This window comes from Oncorhynchus tshawytscha, linkage group LG03 (genome assembly GCF_018296145.1).
Source record: "Oncorhynchus tshawytscha isolate Ot180627B linkage group LG03, Otsh_v2.0, whole genome shotgun sequence".
Taxonomy (NCBI): domain Eukaryota; kingdom Metazoa; phylum Chordata; class Actinopteri; order Salmoniformes; family Salmonidae; genus Oncorhynchus; species Oncorhynchus tshawytscha.
Window position 1 is genome coordinate 58,688,480 of NC_056431.1, and position 9,924 is coordinate 58,698,403.

Below are 9,924 nucleotides of genomic sequence, written 5' to 3' on the forward strand. Positions count from 1 at the left end.
AATCAGGAACACTTGTTATGTGTTTTATGTCATCGGGAACACTTGTTATGTGTTTTATGTCATCGGGAACACTTGTGTTTTATGTAATCGGGAACACTTGTTATGTGTTTTATGTCATCGGGAACACTTGTTATGTGTTTTATGTCATCGGGAACACTTATGTGTTTTATGTAATCGGGAACACTTGTTATGTGTTTTATGTAATCGGGAACACTTGTTATGTGTTTTATGTCATCGGGAACACTTGTTATGTGTTTTATGTAATCAGGAACACTTGTTATGTGTTTTCTGTAATCGGGAACACTTGTTATGTGTTTTATGTAATCGGGAACACTTATGTGTTTTATGTCATCGGGAACACTTGTTATGTGTTTTATGTAATCGGGAACACTTGTTATGTGTTTTCTGTAATCGGGAACACTTGTTATGTGTTTTATGTCATCGGGAACACTTGTGTTTTATGTAATCGGGAACACTTGTTATGTGTTTTATGTAATCGGGAACACTTGTTATGTGTTTTCTGTGTCGGGAACACTTGTTATGTGTTTTATGTCATCGGGAACACTTATGTGTTTTATGTAATCGGGAACACTTGTTATGTGTTTTCTGTAATCGGGAACACTTGTTATGTGTTTTATGTAATCGGGAACACTTGTTATGTGTTTTATGTAATCGGGAACACTTATTATGTGTTTTCTGTAATCGGGAACACTTGTTATGTGTTTTATGTAATCGGGAACACTTGTTATGTGTTTTATGTAATCGGGAACACTTGTGTTTTATGTCATCGGGAACACTTGTTATGTGTTTTATGTAATCAGGAACACTTGTTATGTGTTTTCTGTAATCGGGAACACTTGTTATGTGTTTTATGTAATCGGGAACACTTGTTATGTGTTTTATGTCATCGGGAACACTTGTTATGTGTTTTATGTCATCGGGAACACTTGTTATGTGTTTTATGTCATCGGGAATACTTGTGTTTTATGTAATCGGGAACACTTGTTATGTGTTTTATGTCATCGGGAACACTTGTTATGTGTTTTATGTCATCGGGAACACTTGTGTTTTATGTAATCGGGAACACTTGTTATGTGTTTTATGTCATCGGGAACACTTGTTATGTGTTTTATGTCATTGGGAACACTTATGTGTTTTATGTCATCGGGAACACTTGTTATGTGTTTTATGTCATCGGGAACACTTGTTATGTGTTTTATGTCATCGGGAACACTTGTTATGTGTTTTATGTCATTGGGAACACTTATGTGTTTTATGTCATCGGGAACACTTGTGTTTTATGTAATCGGGAACACTTGTTATGTGTTTTATGTCATCGGGAACACTTGTGTTTTATGTAATCGGGAACACTTGTTATGTGTTTTATGTCATCGGGAACACTTGTTGTGTGTTTTATGTCATTGGGAACACTTATGTGTTTTATGTCATCGGGAACACTTGTTATGTGTTTTATGTCATCGGGAACACTTGTTATGTGTTTTATGTCATCGGGAACACTTGTTATGTGTTTTATGTCATCGGGAACACTTGTTATGTGTTTTATGTCATCGGGAACACTTGTGTTTTATGTAATCGGGAACACTTGTTATGTGTTTTATGTCATCGGGAACACTTGTTATGTGTTTTATGTCATCGGGAACACTTGTGTTTTATGTAATCGGGAACACTTGTTATGTGTTTTATGTCATCGGGAACACTTGTTGTGTGTTTTATGTCATCGGGAACACTTGTTATGTGTTTTATGTCATCGGGAACACTTGTTATGTGTTTTATGTCATCGGGAAAACCTCAATCAACCCTTGATACAGTTTGGAAATCAACTTTGGGGTTTGTCAGACAGCCTTAAAATAACATCTGGCTTGTTCAGTGTTTGCTGGACCGAGATAATAAACTGTTGTATCTGCAAAAATTCACCTCACCTCTGTCAGACTGGTATTCCCTGGCTGCCTGACCCTGCTGAGACCCCTGTCACAATCTGATCCCCCATGTCAAAGAATTACCTTGGTGTACATTGATACATTTTATTATCCGAGAATAGAATCAATGGTTCAATAATTGAAATGACCATTATTTCCAGATCCCAGACTGTAGCTTTAAGCTGCTGTCCTGTAGGTCAACCCATCAAATCAAGATGGAACTTTGATCATTCACTGAATATACTGCAAAATTCACCTGAGCTCCGTAGACTTGTCTTCCCTGGCTGTCTGACCCTGTGCTGTCACCATCCGATCCTGCTAAGACATGAACACTATTTATTTTGAAACGGTCCTCTTTCTGCTTTCTATGCGTTAGCCTACCTATTGTATTAAAATCACATTTTTCCTACACACAGAATTCGCTGCTTCAACTTCAGTAGCCCACCTGTCTTTGTTGGGCGTGAGCGTTCAAGTGCGGCTAGTATGTGTGGTCTCATTGAAATATAGTAGGCTGTCTACATAGGCGAAGAATCACGTGGAAGTTAACTTGAATATGAAATGAATTTTAATATGATTAGACTGTAGTTTACTACAGTGTCTGTAAATAAATATTGATAATGAAAAGAAGTGTAGGGCGCTCAACTAATATGAATCGAAGTGCAATCAAAACATGTAATCATAATTGAAAAGGAAAAGGCACAACGCCCACATAGGCTACTATGGTGAGACAGCGTTGCGCCTTTTCATTTTCAAAGAGTATAGATTACCCATTAATTTGTCTCTGCCTGCAAATCGTCCTCCTGAAAGGTAGGCTACATCCTATAGGACTATGCAAAACGTAGCAAGGGTCGCTGTCATCATTCTTGCTGCCTCCAGTTCAGTAGCCATACCCGCGATATCAGCTGCGCATGTGGTCTCAATTAAATAGAGTTGGCTATAGCCTATGTATACATGGGCGGAGAATCACGGGCCAGTTATCTTTCCTGGGAAATGCACTTCCTAAATATGCCTATGTCTAGGCTATAGATTATTATATTGCCTAGAAATAGGCCCATATATTGATCACCCATTTTTCTCCGTCATCCCACTCCTAAAAGGTAGACTATAAAAAAAAAGCTCAAGAGAAATTGCAAGTCTCTCCAATTCTGCTCTCTTCAAACTACATATAGCATATTGGCTGATACAACCCAGTAATACTATGTAAGGGCCATTTGTGAATCTGGTAATATAACGATTTTCTTACATTATGTTTGCGGATTTGATATTGCTTATAGGGCGCAAAATTGCTTGGACTACGGCTGCAAATGAGCTGCGTCACATACGCCTAAAATAAATGCGGTAGGGTTAGGGACCAGTTCTTGCGGTAGCGGGTGGAGCTGCATGAAGAAATCGGTCCCGCGCAGACTTCTACTGTGCACCATGATAGTGAAGCTTGTAAAATTTTGAGCGGTTTATTACTGTGTCAGTGTGAAAAGTAGGGAATTAGCTAGGGAAATTGACAGATCAACCACGTTATATTGACATACTGACTAACACAACGCACATTGCAATGAAAAAACGTCATATCAATCTTCAATTGTTTGGCCGATGGTTGTATTGAGGTCTAGTTTGATTGAGGCAAAAATAATGGCTTATGTAAGCCAACTTTTGGCTAGCTCTGTCACTAACAATACATCAACTGGCAAAAGCTTGCCAAGTTCATTTAGTTATGAAAAGTCGAGAGGGGATGAAACATTAACGTTACATGTCAATAGTAGCTCAAACTACTAATAAACACTAGTTTCGTTTTTTTTTCTGTGAAGTTAAACAGCAGTTAACTTACCAGCTACATCAATCAACTAAAGAGTAGCCCGTTTCTATTCCTTTTACAACTTGGTGAAATAGCACAACTCCTACAATGAACAATGCTCAACTCTCATGTCAGGTGCTGGTGCAGCCAGCCTCCCAGAAGCTTTGGCTTCACACAGCCTGTCAGCCCGCTCTGTGGTGTCCAAATGTTCCTAAATCCAGTCCCATTAACAGTCCAGCCTACCCGACCACTCGGAGGCGTCCAAATGTTCCTAAATCCAGTCCCATTAACAGTCCAGCCTACCCGACCACTCTGAGGCGTCCAAATGTTCCTAAATCCAGTCCCATTAACAGTCCAGCCTACCCGACCACTTGGAGGCGTCCAAATGTTCCTAAATCCAGTCCCATTAACAGTCCAGCCTACCCGACCACTCGGAGGCGTCCACATGATCCTAAATCCAGTCCCATTAACAGTCCAGCCTACCCGACCACTCGGAGGCGTCCACATGATCCTAAATCCAGTCCCATTAACAGTCCAGCCTACCCGACCACTCGGAGGCGTCCACATGATCCTAAATCCAGTCCCATTAACAGTCCAGCCTACCCGACCACTCTGAGGCGTCCACATGATCCTAAATCCAGTCCCATTAACAGTCCAGCCTACCCGACCACTCGGAGGCGTCCACATGATCCTAAATCCAGTCCCATTAACAGTCCAGCCTACCCGACCACTCTGAGGCGTCCACATGGTCCTAAAGCATACCCACCTATTTTATATCACATTCCAATTATGAAACTGGGGGGAACAACAATGCAATTTCAGAATGTGGAGGTGACATGTCCACAGTGAAAGTTGCACCCCTGCCTAGAGGTACTGCAATACCAGGTCGATGTGTGGAGTGGACGGAGTAAACCCCTATTCCAAAAATCTATGTAATATATGGTTCCCAGAAAGGGAGTGGAATCGCAACGGCCCCATGCGGTTGAAGGCTCTATTCCGAGACGGACTCCGCATACTTTGACATCTTCCAAACTTTGCCTTATCTTCAGTCCAGACGGAGTCCGTCAAAGAACAGGAAGTTACCAAACCACAGAAGATGAACATATATCGGTTTCAGCGATGGCTTTCGAGAACCGCTAGTGTTAGAGTTGCGTTTGAATCTGGTATCAGGATAAATATGACAATGAGTCACCGATTGTATACTATGTATTTTTTATTAGCTAAGCAATAAGTGGTAAATGCAATTTTTGTATATATGGGCTCTCTCTCCCACTTCGCAGGGCAAACAGAGAACTAACTTGTTCTTGACAAAGATATTATAAATATACTCTGACAGAAAAAGTTCCTGCTTCCGAGCCGGCCTGTCAGAGTAGAGACTGGGCGTGGTTTAGACTCACCCAGCCTATCGTTGATTGTTGTCGTACGAGCTGGTGCCAGCCCCCGGGCACTCCAGTTGATAGATGTAACTTGCTCTGTCGAGTATCTATGCGCTCATTCCCTAGATACCGTTATCACATATCTGGTTTCTGTTATTGTTAAGTTTGAGTTCTAACAAAACAGTCTGTGGTTTGCTACACTACGTTCTGTACGTGTCCGTTTTTATGTTATTCTGTATTTTTCCATCATGAGAAAGGCGCATGGCCCTGAAACTGTTAACAATGTTTCAAGTCAGCTATGTTGCATAACACATACATACATCCACACAAGCCAACAGCAGATAATATTCAATCACGTATATGGTAACGGGCTATAGTGCATAACACAGAATCCTCATACTAGCAACTTCTAAACAATTACTATAAGTGAGTACTATTTTATTGGTAATGTTAATTATAACACATTAAATGCTAAGCCAATTATATTATATGACTGTTGCCTCCCGTTTAAGTTCATTGTGATGGAGGTCACTAGCTACAGTTGTGTATTCAACCTAGCTTTTAGCTAGCTAACTTTAGCTAGGTTGATGTGAGAAAAAAAGTAACTAAACAAAACATGTTTTATTATCACCTGAAACAATATATTTATCCTGTCTTGAATGAAAAGGTCATATTTTGAAAACTCCCAAAATAAAAGTGATCTCTAATGAGACAGATTCTCCTCAATCTTGCATTACAAACACTAACGTTACACTTGTCTATTCAGTATGGAACACCGTTTGGATCTTTGCGTGTCTAAAAGATACACGTCAAATAACACTAGTTGACACGTCAAATAATCTTCTTTACCAATCAGGACCTGAATATGACTCCACGTCACATAATAATTTAACACGTTCATTAATTTTGTACGTAGGAATAATTACCTGCTTAATATTAATATTAATGAGGTTAGTTACAACTGAGGTTGGATTGAAAACCTACAGGAAGGTAGCTCTCCAGGAACAGGGTTGGAGAGCCTAGGACTAATGGATCTAGTTCTTAGATCAATGCATTTGAAATTTGATAAGTCACTACGAAGGTGCGGTTCCCAGAAGTGGAGCTGTCACTTAATACAGTGGATGGGAAGCCTTATTTCATGTAGTTCTAATTAAATTATCATGGCTGAACTTAATTTGTTCTTAATGTAGGACATCAAATGATCAGATTTGGATGAGTTGATTGCAATGTGGCAGCAGTACTTCAGTAAATATCAGCAACGGATATTGGTTATCAGTGAATTGTCGGTAAAGTGTTTCTAAAAAAACTAAACCTTAACACCAAGACAAGCAATATGGATTGTATAATTTAATTTGAATGATCATTAAGTGAACAATAACAACCAATATGGAAATACAGTGCATTTGGAAAGTATTCAGACCCCTTGACTTTTTCCATATTTTGTTACATTAGAGCCTTATTCTAAAATGTATTAAATAAATAAAAATGTAGCATCATACCCAAGAAGACTCTATGGTCTCATCGCTGCCAAATTGTGTTCAATTCAATTTACTCTCTCATTTAAAAAAATCAAATTAACTAACCATAGCAGTATACACATGTAATGAATTTCTGTTAGAATGAACATTAATCTATTCTTTGTGGGTTTAAATTACAAACGGTTCTATATTTTATCTAAGCAAATAAAACACCCCAATCCATCCATTCTGTCTGAGATCCAAAACAATCCATTCACACAGGCCCCTAAAACCCTCAAACTTTTACAGATGCGCAATTGAGCACAACCTGTCGGGCTGTATCACTGCCTGGTACGGCAACTGCACCACCCGCAACCGCAGGGCTTTCCAGAGGGTGGTGCAGTCTGCCCAATGCATCACTGGGGGCAAACTACCCTGCCCTACAGGACACCTACAGCACCCAATGTCACAGGAAGGACAAAAAGATAATCAAGGACATCAACAACCCGAGCCACAGCTTGTTCACCCCGTTATCATCCAGAAGGCGAGGTCAGTACAGGTGCATCAAAGCTGGGACCGAGAGACTGAAAAACAGCTTCTATCTCAAGGCCATCGGGCTGTTAAATAAGCCACCAGATCTAATGTGTTATATTCTCCTACTACATTAATTTAACATTTCCACAAACTTAAAAGTGTTTTATTTCAAATGGTATCAAGAATACAATCCTTGCTTCAGGTCCTGAGCTACAGGCAGTTAGATTTGGGTATGTCATTTTAAATGAAAATTGGAAAAAAAGGAGCGGATCACTAGTCACTTTAATAATGTTTACATACTGCTTTATGAGATGAGTAAAGCAGTATATAAACAGTAGTTTACACAGGCAATAACATCTGCTAAATATGTGTATGTGACCAATAACATTTGATAAACAGTCGCTTAGGGCCTGACCCCAAAAAATCTATAAAAAAATAGAAACTCAGTCTCAACTTACTGTTGAGAGTTAAAATAGTAGAATTACACAAGATCTTTGTCAGTCACTGACAGTCACTCAATTAGCCATGTCAGCTAACAAGTTTCAAATATTTGCCAGCAAACAAATGGAAAAATATACAAATATTTACATACTTGTAAATGTTACTTGGACTACAAGACAAATACATATTCTATATACTTACCAACTTCACAGCCAATGTCTGCAAAAAAACATCTTTGTAATATTGTTTTAAATTTGTATAACAGGTTATTTACAATAACATATAATATACAACAAGATGCAATGTAGTAAAATACCTACCATCTTGAGGTGGGGAGCCGGCCAAGCAGTGGAAGGGGTGGGGAAAACAGACAAAACAGATAACAGACGATAGACACGATGAACAGACAAATTCATGCACATTGACAACATGAGACAAACAAGACACATGAAAATGCTTGCCGCATCTCCTGCACCGGGCCACCTTCTTACCTTTTCTCACGTATTTCTGACAGAAGCAGTGGACGCTGACCTCTGTGTAGAGTGTGGACACCTTCGAAGGCCTGGACCCAGGACGAGGACTGGAAATGGTGCCAGGTTCCCAGCATGAAAACAAGAATAAAATATGTTTTCTCATGGATTTCTGATGGTATTGTGTCATGGAGGGTTCCTCATCTCTGCAGAGAGTAAGACTGTTTGCAATAGCAAGAAAATCACACATCAGTAAATAAACTTGGCTATTTATATAGTTGGTGACAGAATATAGCCTGTAATGTTATTACCTTGTTCCAGAGTTCTAGGTCACTCAAGATGACTTCAGGGAACAACACCCTCTTCGAAGAAGTAGGTGAAGATCTCCCACACACGGACTGCCTCTCTTGCTGTGTTGTTGGACCACATCCTTTTAACATCCTGCAGAGCAGCAGATCCTCATGAAGTTATGCAGGACACAGGTAGCCTTCACATGCCTGAATTCCTCCAGGAGGCAGTCCCTGATGGCCCTGGTCGCACAACCTTGTAGTGCCCTACATGTTAACTGTAAGCAGGAATCTCCAATCGACCCTGCCGCACGAGCATGCTTTTGCGGCACAGTCGATAGTGCGCCGGACCTCGGTCTAGAAGGTCGAGGGTTCGAGACCTGCTCCCTGCCTGTTTCATTACACTGGTGTCAGAAGTGGTCGGACCTTGCATCCACGACAGTGCGTGTGCTTGGCCGGTGAGCGCGTCGCAAGCTAGCACGAGGATGCGCTCTTTGAAAGGAGGGAGTAGTGTAACGACCCTGGGTTTATAAGCACGGAAATCGACCCTGCCGCACGAGCATGCTTTTGCTGCACAGTCGATAGCGTGCCTGTTTCATTACAGTATGTAAAGTTGGCTAGATAGGTAACTACTGTTGGCTAGATAGCTAACTACTGTTGGCTGAATAGCTAACTACTGTTGGCTAGATAGCTAACTACTGTTGGCTAGATAGCTAACTACTGTTAGCAACGTTAGCAGATTGTTTGAGTTAGCCTGCACTGTAGCTAGTTAGCTAATAAAACAGCGTGCGTTTTTTTTTTTACATTTTAGAAATGTATTTACTTATTTGAATAAGTTCTCCGAGCCATGTGGACGATTGGAAACGGGGCAGCAAAGTTTCTTTGTCGCCAGCGAGTTTTAGAGCATATTACTATATAACTATTTACCCTTTTCATAACCAGGCCTCCATACCAGACTTGCTATGCTCAATTCTTGACGCACAACTGAAGGTGTTGCTATATGCTCCCATATGAGGCCAGCATGCCCACAAGCGAGCCACTCTGGCCGGCCTAAGCGGCAATTTACCGCTTGCTACTGAGCAAGCGCTTCTGAGGTGAAAAATAACTTCCTGCGTCCTCCTACCTCTACAAGGTAGCCGAGCAACCAGCATAGTAACGGACGCGTTGGTTCATTAAGTAAACAGATCATAATGTTGCAAGTTCTAGCAACACCCCTAGCAACAGAAATTGGGACTCATGTAATCCCATTGTGACGTGGAGGGGGACATTATTTGTCATGACAGGCCCCCAAAAGGCTAGGACCTGCCCTATATTCACAAGTACACCTTGTCCCATATATTATCAGCACATTTATAGGCATTAAAACAAGTGCTACAATAACAAATCACAGACATTCAGCCTATTTCGGAGAGAAAATGAATCTACAGTGGTAGTAGTAGGACTAGTTTGCTTTGAAATCTGTAATTCTGAAAGCATTCATCCAATGAAGAAGGAAAGCCAAAGTAAATGCAGACATACCCTACATAGCTCAACTCATCTCAGAATCAAACCTCCGATTAGTGACAAACGTTAAAACTGTAGTATCTGGGATCTACATCTGTTTATATTAGTTACTGTGCTGTTACTAAGCAGT

At 40.5% G+C, this 9,924-nt stretch overlaps 1 long non-coding RNA gene across 3 annotated transcripts; it reads right to left on the minus strand.

Moving 5' to 3' along the window:
- Window positions 1–7,395: 7,395 nt before the first annotated feature.
- Window positions 7,396–9,924, minus strand: LOC112245871. 3 transcript variants are annotated; one of them, XR_002952826.2, is made up of 3 exons: window positions 9,810–9,924; window positions 8,316–8,445; window positions 7,396–8,225 (listed from the first exon to the last, which is right to left on the minus strand). It is a non-coding gene; the product is annotated as an uncharacterized LOC112245871 (long non-coding RNA). The 3 variants fall into 3 exon arrangements; XR_006083117.1 differs by having other exon boundaries at window positions 9,219–9,924; XR_006083118.1 differs by having other exon boundaries at window positions 7,396–7,857; window positions 8,026–8,225; window positions 8,316–9,924.